The sequence below is a fragment of the Lepisosteus platostomus genome, unplaced genomic scaffold (assembly GCF_059453375.1).
Source record: "Lepisosteus platostomus isolate fLepPlt1 unplaced genomic scaffold, fLepPlt1.hap1 Scaffold_115_H1, whole genome shotgun sequence".
Lineage (NCBI taxonomy): Eukaryota > Metazoa > Chordata > Actinopteri > Semionotiformes > Lepisosteidae > Lepisosteus > Lepisosteus platostomus.
In genome coordinates this window covers 54890-65828 of record NW_028291496.1, presented here as the reverse complement: position 1 = coordinate 65828, position 10939 = coordinate 54890, and the positions used below count along the sequence as shown (strand labels likewise).

The window sequence follows — 10939 nt, the reverse complement described above, 5'->3', positions numbered from 1 at the left end:
TCGTGACAGTGCCCCTCTCTGTGCTGCAAAAAATCGAACTCAGGGAATTTCTTTTGTCCTCCTTTGAATAGAAAGCCGTGTAATTCAGTGTACGGGCTTTCTCATGCAGTTTCATGGTTTCACAGCATTATTCAGCTGATTTTAAATGTACCTAAAGGAGAAACATTATTGAAGACCATCAATTACCAAGAGCTTTTGTCAAAGGTTTTGGTGGTCATTTTTAATGACCACAGAGCACTATGACCTCGGTTTTACATCTCATCCAAAAGACAGCGCCCTTTTACAACACAGCTTCTCCGTCACTATATTGGGAGATTGGGACCCGCACAGACCTCAGGGTGAGCGCCTCCCCGCTGGCCCTATTAACACCACTTCCAGCTGGAAGCTTTGTTTTTCCCTGTAGCTCACCCTCATCCAGGTACTGACCTGGCTCACACCTGCTTAGCTTCAGTGGGTTTTCAGTTGCGAGTTGCAAAAGTTGGGATGCAAGTGATGGAGCCGTTCGCTGCAAAAGCCACTGCATTGGCCAGGAATCGAAACCAAGCCTCCTGCGTGGCAGGCGAGAGTTCTAACAATGAACCACCAATGCTCAATGCCTGTACCTTCAAAAAAGACGCTTTTTTGGTGCTGTGTGCAAAAAGCGTCGACATCTACTTCCAGCTGCAAAATGCCATCCGCGGACGCTGTGAATTTATTTATTTAGACACCGCTCAGAATCCCCTGTAAGATTCTCCTTCAATTCCGTTTTGCAGTGCTTTAGCTCTTTCAAAAGGCTTCGCTTTGCTAGTCACAATCCAAGGCTTGTGACAGCATTTGAAAACACTTGCCACTGCGTTGGCCGGGAATCGAACCCGGGTCACCTGCTTGGAAGGTAGCTATGCTCACCACTATACCACCAACACATGCCCGGGGGAGCCCTCCAGGACACCACCAGAGAATGCTCACGATTTCAGAAGCTGTCTCCGGGACGTGCTGATTCCACACATCCTGAATAAATCATGTTATTGTTAGTTGCTGTAGCTAGACGTTCAAATGAGTTTCATGGCCAGATGGACTGTTTCCTCAAGTGGTATAGTATTGCAGTAAGACAGCACGATGCCTGCAAGACTATGTCACGCTAAACGCCCGGGATTGTGTTTGTCCGTTCGTGTCAGTTGTCCTGCAGCCACGGGAAGTGGGACACAAACATGCTGCAATGCTTTCAAGACATTAGGATTTGTTTGTGCAACATCCGAGAAGAGTACTTGTGGCTTGAATGTGACTGAGCAAGGTGTTTAAAGACAGAGACTGAAAACTGTTAAAGGATGAGTCAAAGTAACGTCTAATCGGATTAGTTTCCTTAGAGCTGGTTCAGAGTTTGCTCAAGAGTTTACCTTTCACAGATGCGCAAAGAAGAATGTTGGGGGTGCACGCTTCAAGGCGCCTTACAGCTGTAGGGAGTGATTTCAGACGATTCGTGGCGTGTGCTCATTCCCATATACCGTACGCCCCGGGGTGCAGTGCTAGGATGACGTACAATACCGCTTGGGCACGTAACGGCGTTATATGCAAGTGCGGGACGTGAGGGTTTTGCGTTTGTTCGTTTTGTTTTGCTCTGCTTTGCTTTGTTTTGCTTTCCATCGCGTTGGTAAGAGCGTAAATAAAAAGGCGATTCCTGTGTCGACCACTAATGTAAGAGCTATTTCAAGTGCGCCGTGGTGCGGCTTTTCAAATGCTTAACAGGATGATTTTGCATGCACGTGTGCTTTCATGCAGTCGTGTGTGCAACCATGTCTGCTTACGTGCAAACGGGCGTGGTTTCATGTATGCAAAAAACTTTCCTGGGCTCTTCTGAAGCACATAAAATTATTTGGAGATATACATTTCTCTTATTTCCCTCTTAGGCTCTAGAATTGATAACTTTTTTTTCATTTTTGGCATTTTTCATCATTTTCCAGAAAGTGGTTGCAAGCCCAATATCATGTGAAGAAACTTCAGGATTCGGGGATCAGTCAATGGATTTTCTTCAAAGTTGGATTTTTGCACTCTGTGGACCAAGAGATGTTGTTCTATAATGTTTTTTTTTTTCAAATTTAAAAATATCATTTTTTCATGGAGCTTTGAATGGGATGGATTCACCCTCCTTTAGCTAGGACAGAGCTCCAGGAGCCTGGGTAGGATTCTAGCTTTCTCCCCTTGCAGGCACCTGGCACAGAAGACAATATTTTTTTCCTTAAAATCTTTTTTTTTGTGTTCCTTGTTGTTCCAAACTTAATTTTAATCACTTTTAATTAGAGATTTTATTAAAAATAGTGCAATAAATGACTAATTTCACAAAAATTAATGTAATATAAAACGGATGTTTTCAACTTTATTGTAGTGTTTTAGAAACTAATATGTCTTCAAAAATGGTTGTTTTTCACTCCTATGAATGAAAACTGTTGTTATATGATGTTTTTTTTTTCAAATTTTAAATGATCATTTTTTCATGGAGCTTTGAAGGGGATGGATTCACCCTCCTTTAGCCAGGACAGAGCTCCAGGAGCCTGGGTAGGATTCTAGCTTTCTCCCCTTGCAGGCACCTGGCACAGAAGACATCATTTTTTTCCTTAAAATCTTTTTTTTTTGTGTTCCTTGTTGCTCCAAACTTAATTCTATTCACTTTTAATTAGAGATTATATTAAAAATAGTGCAATAAATGACTAATTTCACTAAAAATACTAAAAGTAATATAAAACGGATGTTTTTAACTTTATTGTAGTGTTTTAGAAACTAATATGTCTTCAAAAATGGTTATTTTTCACTCCTAGGAATGAAAGCTGTTGTTATATGATGTTTATTTTCAAATTTTGAAAAAGCAAAGGATTCTAGCTTTCTCCCCTTGCAGGCATCGGACACAGAGAACCTCATGGTTTTCCTAAAAATCATTTTTTATGTTCCCTGGTGTTCCAAACTTAGTTTTAATCAATTTTAATTTGTTATGTTAAAAACAGGGTAATAAAGTCTTAATTGGGCTATAACTAATGTCATATTGTCTGCTACAAAACTGATATTTTCAGCTCTATTGTAGAGATTCTAAAATCAACTAATAAAGAATTGAAATAAAAAAAGGGCATAAGAAGACATTACCAACAACGACCACATGATGGAGATATTGTCTAGACATTACCAAAAACGACCACAAGATGGAGATATTGTCTAGACATTACCAACAACGACCACAAGATGGAGATATTTTCCAAAGAGGCAAGAGGGGCAAAGCTGCGATAAGGTAAAATCATTTTTTGAAAGAGATTGTTGTCAGAATGCACATCCGTATCCCAAACAGAATCTCTAGTAAAATATGATCATTTGTGAAACAGGCAAATGAGTGTCAGCTACAATATGATTGCTACATATCTGCATTTGTTGGTATTTAAGGAGTAAGAGTGCAGGTTTAAACCTGCGATCCAGTGTGTTGAAGAATTTCACAACACTACCTCTAGCACATATGGAAATAAATCCTCATAATGATTATTGTCCTGGGCATGTACCAAAAAAGCAGTGAGCATATATATATATATCACTGGGTTGAAGCTAGAAACACAGAATAACTGCAAACACATCCTAAATACAGTGTTCCAGCACCTTTGACCTCATCCAGAATGTATCATTTCTTGAAAGGGATTGCTGTCCGAATGCACATCTGAATCCCAAACAGAATCTCTAGTAAAATACGATCATTTGTGAAACAGGCAAATGACTGTCTCAGGGGCCCATTTCTCATTGTCAGACACATGTATGCAATGCTTTCACTGTGCATTGAGCAATAGGGATCAAAAACACCGCAGGTAAGGTTAGAAGTCATGTTCTATGATCATTTCTTTCAGCATTAGGGACTAAATATACTAAACGTATGATGCTAAAATGTTATTTTTACATATATTAATGTAATAAATGATTGCTTATGCTTTATAAACAAATCTAATTATAATAAAAGCTTAAGTTTTGTATTTATCTTGTACCATAGAACATGATTTTCTTTGTATTTCAAGCCCACAAAGTGTCCAAATGATGCACCTTTGACCTCATCCAGAACGTATCATTTCTTGAAAGGGATTGCTGTCCGAATGCACATCTGAATCCCAAACAGAATCTCTAGTAAAATACGATCATTTGTGAAACAGGCAAATGACTGTCTCAGGGGCCCATTTCTCATTGTCAGACACATGTATGCAATGCTTTCACTGTGCATTGAGCAATAGGGATCAAAAACAGAATGGAAACAGACGAGGATGGGATTTGAACCCATGCGTGCAAAGCACAATGGATTAGCAATCCATCGCCTTAACCACTCGGCCACCTCATTAACAAAACTGGGCTGTCTCAACTGGGTTGGCGCGCTCCAGATGATCTTTTTCTTTTTTTTCCCTCGTACTCGAGGGTCATTTTCCTGTTCCACATGCGATTTCAACATTTTCCTTGGGAGATGTCAAGCCAGCAAGCCACTGCTGTGGTTCAGTGGCCAGCGTGGAGTTCAGTGGCCCTGTTGTACACAGAAAGCACATTGAGCTCCTTGGACATGAAAAGTTCCAGATAAAAGCCATTTGTCATCCTTTCTCTTGGTGTCGATGTTGCTATTGTATGTAAAGGTGGCAACTTGCTCAGCGAGCAGGCGGAGCACACACCCAATGCAGATGTGTCTGAGTGGTGTGTCCAAGTGGCTGCAAAAGGACAGCACTCCCGGGGCGCTGTGGCTTAGTTGGTTAAAGCGCCTGTCTAGTAAACAGGAGGCCCTGGGTCTGAATCCCAGTGGATAACCACCTACGGCTAGACTTAATTAAATGCAAGTATTCATTTCCTGTCTTTAACACGACTTGTTTTTCTTAAAATGGATGCAACTTGCAAAACATGAAATACAAACCTTGCTAATCAGCGCTAGCAGCTGGCAAAAAAAAAGAAGTCAGCAATGTTTTTTTTCTTTAACCTTAACCCTGCTAATGGAGAAGAGTTAAACGACCGAGTCTATGCAGCTTAAACGGTGCACACGTCGGGTTCTTAGCTGAAAGGGTGGTAAATCACGCTCACCCCAGTCCTTAATCTTTTAAAGAGGATACAAAATTGAACCTAGTCGCCACATCACATACATCCTGTTCAATGATAAAAAGGTAACATCTATCCTCGCTCCAGAGTAAATCTCACGTTGAGGGCATATTTTTTTTCACTTTACCGTGAATCGGGCTCGGCTGCACAGAGGAGAGAGCAGAGCAATGAGGTCACGGGGACAGGGGAGTCACACGCTGGCTGTTTGAACACGCGGAAGATCACTGAGGGATCCACAGTATATGGACCCTCCGTGCGCAATCAGTCCGCACTCCGGACTCTGAATCCTGCCATCCGAGTTAAGATCTCGGCAGAACCTGAAGCGCAGTTCCTTCTTAAAACGTAATCTGGTGAGCATTTCTAGAATCGTACTTGTATAGATGCAGCCTTTAATGTGTTGCTAGGTTAAAATTGATGACTTCTTGTATTTCAGTAGGCAACTGCCCTCTTGATTTTGGATTTAATTTCTTTATTACAGTGGCGCTTTTATGAAGCCAAGGGACCAGGGAGCTGCCCCAGTACTGGGATGGCCAGTTCGAAATCATAGAAACTATTGTCAATTCCAGTCCCATGTCAGTGCGAGCAGGGATTTTGACATCTTGTTTTGCTATGTTCTGCACCAACAGGCAGGTGGCTCGGCCATTCCGTTCCAGTCTGGGGGTACAACAGACTGCTAGGTTCAGTCTGATAAACTGAGCTGATGGTTGGAAGAAAACCATCTCAGCGTCCATTCTCTGTCCCTTCTTTAGGACAAGGCGTACTGGAAACCCTGCTGTTGACGCAGGAACGATCAGGTCCGATTCGTTTACTACCTGGCAGGCCTGAGGAATCGTCTGACCTGACCGAATGTTCTCGGGGTCACCGCTTAGAGAGTGGGCATCTGGGTCCACCCGTTTCCACAGCACACTGTTTACTGTGTCCAGCTGGGCGCCCAGTCGAACCAATAGGTCTGCACCAATGCAGACCGAATGGGTCAGCTGAGGTGCTACCTGGAAGTAGTGAGCAAACTTCCTTTTTCCGATGGAGATGGAAGCTACACAGCTTCCTTTGCTCCAAATGGACCTATGAGGTGGGGGTGCCCACCACAGAACCTGTGACTGCGTCACCAGGGTCACCTGACAGCTTCGCGACAGGTCCTCGAACAGACCTTCACTGATTATGGACTTCTCAGAGCTGAGGCTAAGAATTACATCATCAACCTGCACTTCTGCCACCTGGACCCCCTCCCACCACCATGGGGTGGTAGTCCTGGACCCCCTGAGGTACCAGGGTGCACAGAAAGGACTCCCATTCATTACCGGACAGGGAGATCCACTCTTCTTCAGGGATGAAAAGGGGGTGTGCTTTACCTGGCGGGTCAAGCAGCTGCTCGGAGCACTGCTCCTGTAGTTGGGAGACCGTGGGAGTGCTGGCCTGGGCAGGACTTCCCTGTAGTTTTGGAAAGCAAGAAGAGACATTTATTCTCGTCCAGAGGAACCAGGAGGAACCTCCAACTCAGCTATAGTGTTCAGTGGGCACTGTGTGATCACAGCATAACCACTGAATCCCCCTTTTTGCTGTGCAACAGGCTTAGGGTTTTTGACCTGAGCCCACAATTTTCCACGCTGGCAGTCCACCAGAGGCTCCAGCCTGTCAAGCAGGTCTTGGCCAATGAGTAGTGGCTCTGTTTTTAACCTAGAGGATCCTGGCATGATCCTGGGTATAGCTGGAAATATCTATCTTACACGGTTCTACCTTAAGTCTGATGCCTTTTCCTTTCGCTAATCGTTTGAGCTCGCTGAGTAGATCGGCTGACATCAAACTAATTTCAGCCCCAGTGTCAATCAGTGCTTCTCTATCTAAGACGTTTTCAAGAGAAACCTTGATATAAATACGCCTTGCTTTGCCTTTCTGGCTGAGATTCCCTAAGAATTGTTGGAAGCCTGCCTTTTCTTTGACTTTAGGGGCGGGGTCAGCGCCCAACTCAGAGTCACAGCCTTCTTCCAGGCAGGAACCCTCCCACCCAATCAGATAGACTGAGGGAGGGGCTTGGGACGGATCCCCGCCTCCTCCAGTGAGAAGGGGCGTGGTCCCCCTAAGCTCATTCACACTTCTGGCATTCGGTGCGGAAGGTTTACCCTGTCCTGATCTCTCAGGCAGGGCTTGTTCAAGCCTGGCCAGGCGGGCTGCAGTCGACTCCCTTCGTCCAGTCTTATGATAGGCTCTGCCTGAGCCCTTGCCTTCCCCGTAGCGCTCACGGCGGCTCTGACGCTTAGTGCGGTCCTGCCTGCCTATTTTGTGCCGGGGCTTAGCGAGCTCAGGAACCTCAGCTGCCTCGAGCTGAGGCGAGTCGTCAACCCTGCTGGCTTTAGTGGGGAACACGGCCGTTTTAGCAGGTTTTCGCTCTGAGGAAGCAGAGACTTCAGCTCCCCAGGCTTTTTGAGCCAACCTTCTAATGTCAGCCATTTTCATCGCTGTGTGTGCATCACAATCATTTTCCTGACTGAGGGATGCAGATTAGCAATGAATAAACCTTTGAAATTCACGTTCTCTTCGCAACCCTCTTCATTCCGCCCTGCAAAATAAGTGCGCCTAAGCCTCTGATAATAGTCGCGAGGGGCTTCAGCTTTTTCGTGCTTAATATGGTGCACAGCAGCCACGGCAGCTATGGGATCGATAAAAGCCGAAAATTCTCCGATCATTGCCTGACACAGCTCCTCAAAGCTATTACAGACTTCCGGTCCTTGTCTAGACATCCACTCGTGGACCGCTCGGCTGGTAGTTTTCCTTACTTACATAGACTTTTCCTGTTCGGACGCTTCGGGCATAAACTGCAAAGTATATCTCAGCTCATCGATGTAGGTCTCCACATTATTCCCTGACACTGACGGGTCAAACCTTTCTACATCTTTGGCTAACTGCCTCAGGGAGTGGAGGTTAATTTTTACGGTTTCTCCGCGGGCAGGGAGACGGCCGTGATCAGGAGCAGGGGGTCTATGCCTGAACTGACTCGCCCTTGCGTTTCGCGCAGGACTCAGCGATCTCCCCCATGCCGATCCGACCACAGACCCTGGCCGGGAGAAACCTCCTCCCGGCGCGCTGGGTGAGCGCTCCGGGCTGCTAGGTGGGCTGGCATGCAAGTGGGATCTAGTCTATTTTGCTTCCAGTACGGCAGCATCTGACTCCTTTTGCCTTTCCTGGCTGAGCTCATTTAAACTCTCAATTTCTTTTTCTTTTTCTTTCGAGCTCCCTTCCAGGTCTCTCCTAGCTACCTCAGCCGCAGTTTCTCTAGCAGACAAGTCATCTAATTTACCTAAAACTTCCCTGAGTCAGTCTTCACTTTCCTCATTTTTCACTCTCTTTTCTCTGATTATATCCAACAACTCGACTCGCTCCACCTTATATCTTTCTAGCGTTCCCTGAAGCTTTTGAAACTTTGTCAGCTCGGACAAAGACAGTTCCAGCTGTTTAGCTAGATTTAAGGTGAAACTCGATAGGACCAGAACTGCGTTCACAGACACTCCTGTGTTAAGCTGGTTCGCTACCTTAGCTACTAAATCTACTTGCAGCTTCTCAATATCATCAAAGTTCAACTTTTCGATACCACTCCAGTAACCAGGATTGTCGTCGCTAGAAATAGTACTTATAAGCGACTCCACTTCAGACATTTTAGCAGCCATTGTCATTACGTCAGAGAAACTTTAAGAGTATTACTTTTTTTTTTCTTTTTCCAAAATACAGTATGGAATCTAGACACCCAAGCAGATGGATTTCCAATCAGCACATGTTACACTAAACGCTAGAAAACAGGGGGATTTCTTTACGCAGTTATCAGCATACCCGGTATTCGCGTATAGAAGCCGCGGTGCTGTGCTGAACTTCAGTTATTCTGTGCGACTGATTCTCATTTCATTCTAAACTCGCCCACCCAGGGACGCCATTAAATGTAATGGTTTGATGGGTTTACTGAGACAATTATTAATTGTAGCAGTAATCACAAGGTTGTTCGTTGGGGCTTTTAGAAAATCAATCGTCAGAACAACTAACAACGCACACACAGGGGTTCAATACACTAGATACATTTATTAATATAAATTGTGCACCAAACATATACTAGTCTGCCTGGATACGAGTGGCAGACCTTACTTTGAGGGTTATCAATATACAAGGTATATAATCCCGAAGAGATGCAAACACAAAGAGATACACAACAGAGAATATATGTCAATATATATCGTTCGGTTACCAAATCGCTAATCAGTGTTATTACCCACTGTTACTCTAAACTCGGAAGTAAATACATTACTCATGAATTAAATTGATAACAACTTGTGTTGAGGTACAATTAAATTCTCGAGACGCAATGTAGAACATGGGGTTTACTTATCCACTGTGTATGGATTTGGAATTTCCCGGCACGAACACCAAACCAGCTGACAGGCTCTGTTGCAGCCTCTGTTCCAGCGGTTGTCCAATGGGCGTTGTCCCGGCGTCCTCTGGCTACCGGCCAACCAGTCAAGGTGCAGCTCGGAGTAGGACGGGCGGAGGAATCTGACTGCGGCGCGCAGGGCAGTCGTTGCTCCGAGGGGATCTACCAGCAGTCCGGCTGGCTGGTAGAAAGTCTCTATGCACAGAGTGTGACCGCGAGTCCTCACAAGTCACTCTTGTGCCTGGGAAGAAGCTGGTTCGTTCCCGGTCCAGCACTGCTTCTGAATAAGCTATTCAGGTTGTCGACGAGGGTCCAACTGTAGGGTCCAACTGTCCAACACAAACACAATCTGTGGCGTTTAGCGTGACATAGTCTTGCAGGCATCGTGCTGTCTCACTGCAATACTATACCGCTGGAGGATACAGTCCATCTGGCCATGAAACTCATTTGAACGTCTAGCTACAGCAACTAACAATATCATGATTTATTCAGGATGTGTGGAATCAGCACGTCCCGGAGACAGCTTCCGAAATCGTGAGCATTCTCTGGTGGTGTCCTGCAGGGCACCTGTGGGCGTGCGTTGGTGGTATAGTGGTGAGCATGGCTGCCTTCCAAACAGTTGACCCGGGTTCGATTCCTGGCCAACGCAGTGGCGATTGGTTTCAAATGCTGTCATGAGCCTTGGATTGTGACTAGCAAAGCGCAGCCTTTTGAAAAACGGAATGCAAAACGGAATTGAAGGAGAATCTTACAGGGGATTCTGAGCGGTGTCTGCATACACGCAGTCCGATACGGGTGCTGAAAGCTTGAGCTACTCTCAATGTCATGCTGCCTTTCCCCGGAGTAAATCTGTTACATTGAAAGAATGCTTCTGGCAGGTTCAAAAAGGGACCCTTGTTAATTGGAGAAATCAATGATTTCGAATGAATTCTGTATGCGTTAAAAGACAGCTATACACAGAAAACATGCAGGACACTGCTCATGATGTTTCCCGAGCCGAAACACAGTGCGTTTTTCCAAGCCATCTGACAAAGCCCGCCCACTGAAAACTGCAGCAGATCGTGTAAAGACGTTCAACTTTGTAACTACTGCACGCACAGGAAGCAGAATAATTTCCTCTTTTCCGGTTTTATTTATGCGAACCATAAATAAACCAAATAAACCAAGTTGCAAGAGGCCCGCACCCACAGCACAAATTGCGCAGCCTAGGCCACCTCCTCGCCCTGCACGCCACCGCCTCCTGCTGGGCCCACTCTTTCGCACACTCACACGCCACACTAACACTCAAAAGTGTGGGCAAAACAAGAAAACGAGCGCACCGTTTCCTACACATCTGCAGTCACCGTTGCGCATTCGCAGCATGTCCCGGGATGCAATTCGGCCTCATTTGCATAACTCCAGACCGGCAGATCGCCACGCAAGCTCGCGACGTGCGCCTGCCACACACCGAACAAACCTTTTCAGCAATTT

At 45.4% G+C, this 10939-nt stretch overlaps 2 non-coding genes across 2 annotated transcripts; one reads left to right on the top strand and one right to left on the bottom strand.

The window, feature by feature from the left end:
• Positions 1 to 4245: 4245 nt before the first annotated feature.
• trnas-gcu (transfer RNA serine (anticodon GCU)) lies at positions 4246 to 4327 on the bottom strand. The gene has a single exon. It is a non-coding gene; the product is annotated as a tRNA-Ser (tRNA).
• Positions 4328 to 10046: 5719 nt separating this feature from the next.
• Positions 10047 to 10118, top strand: trnag-ucc (transfer RNA glycine (anticodon UCC)). The gene has a single exon. It is a non-coding gene; the product is annotated as a tRNA-Gly (tRNA).
• Positions 10119 to 10939: the final 821 nt, after the last annotated feature.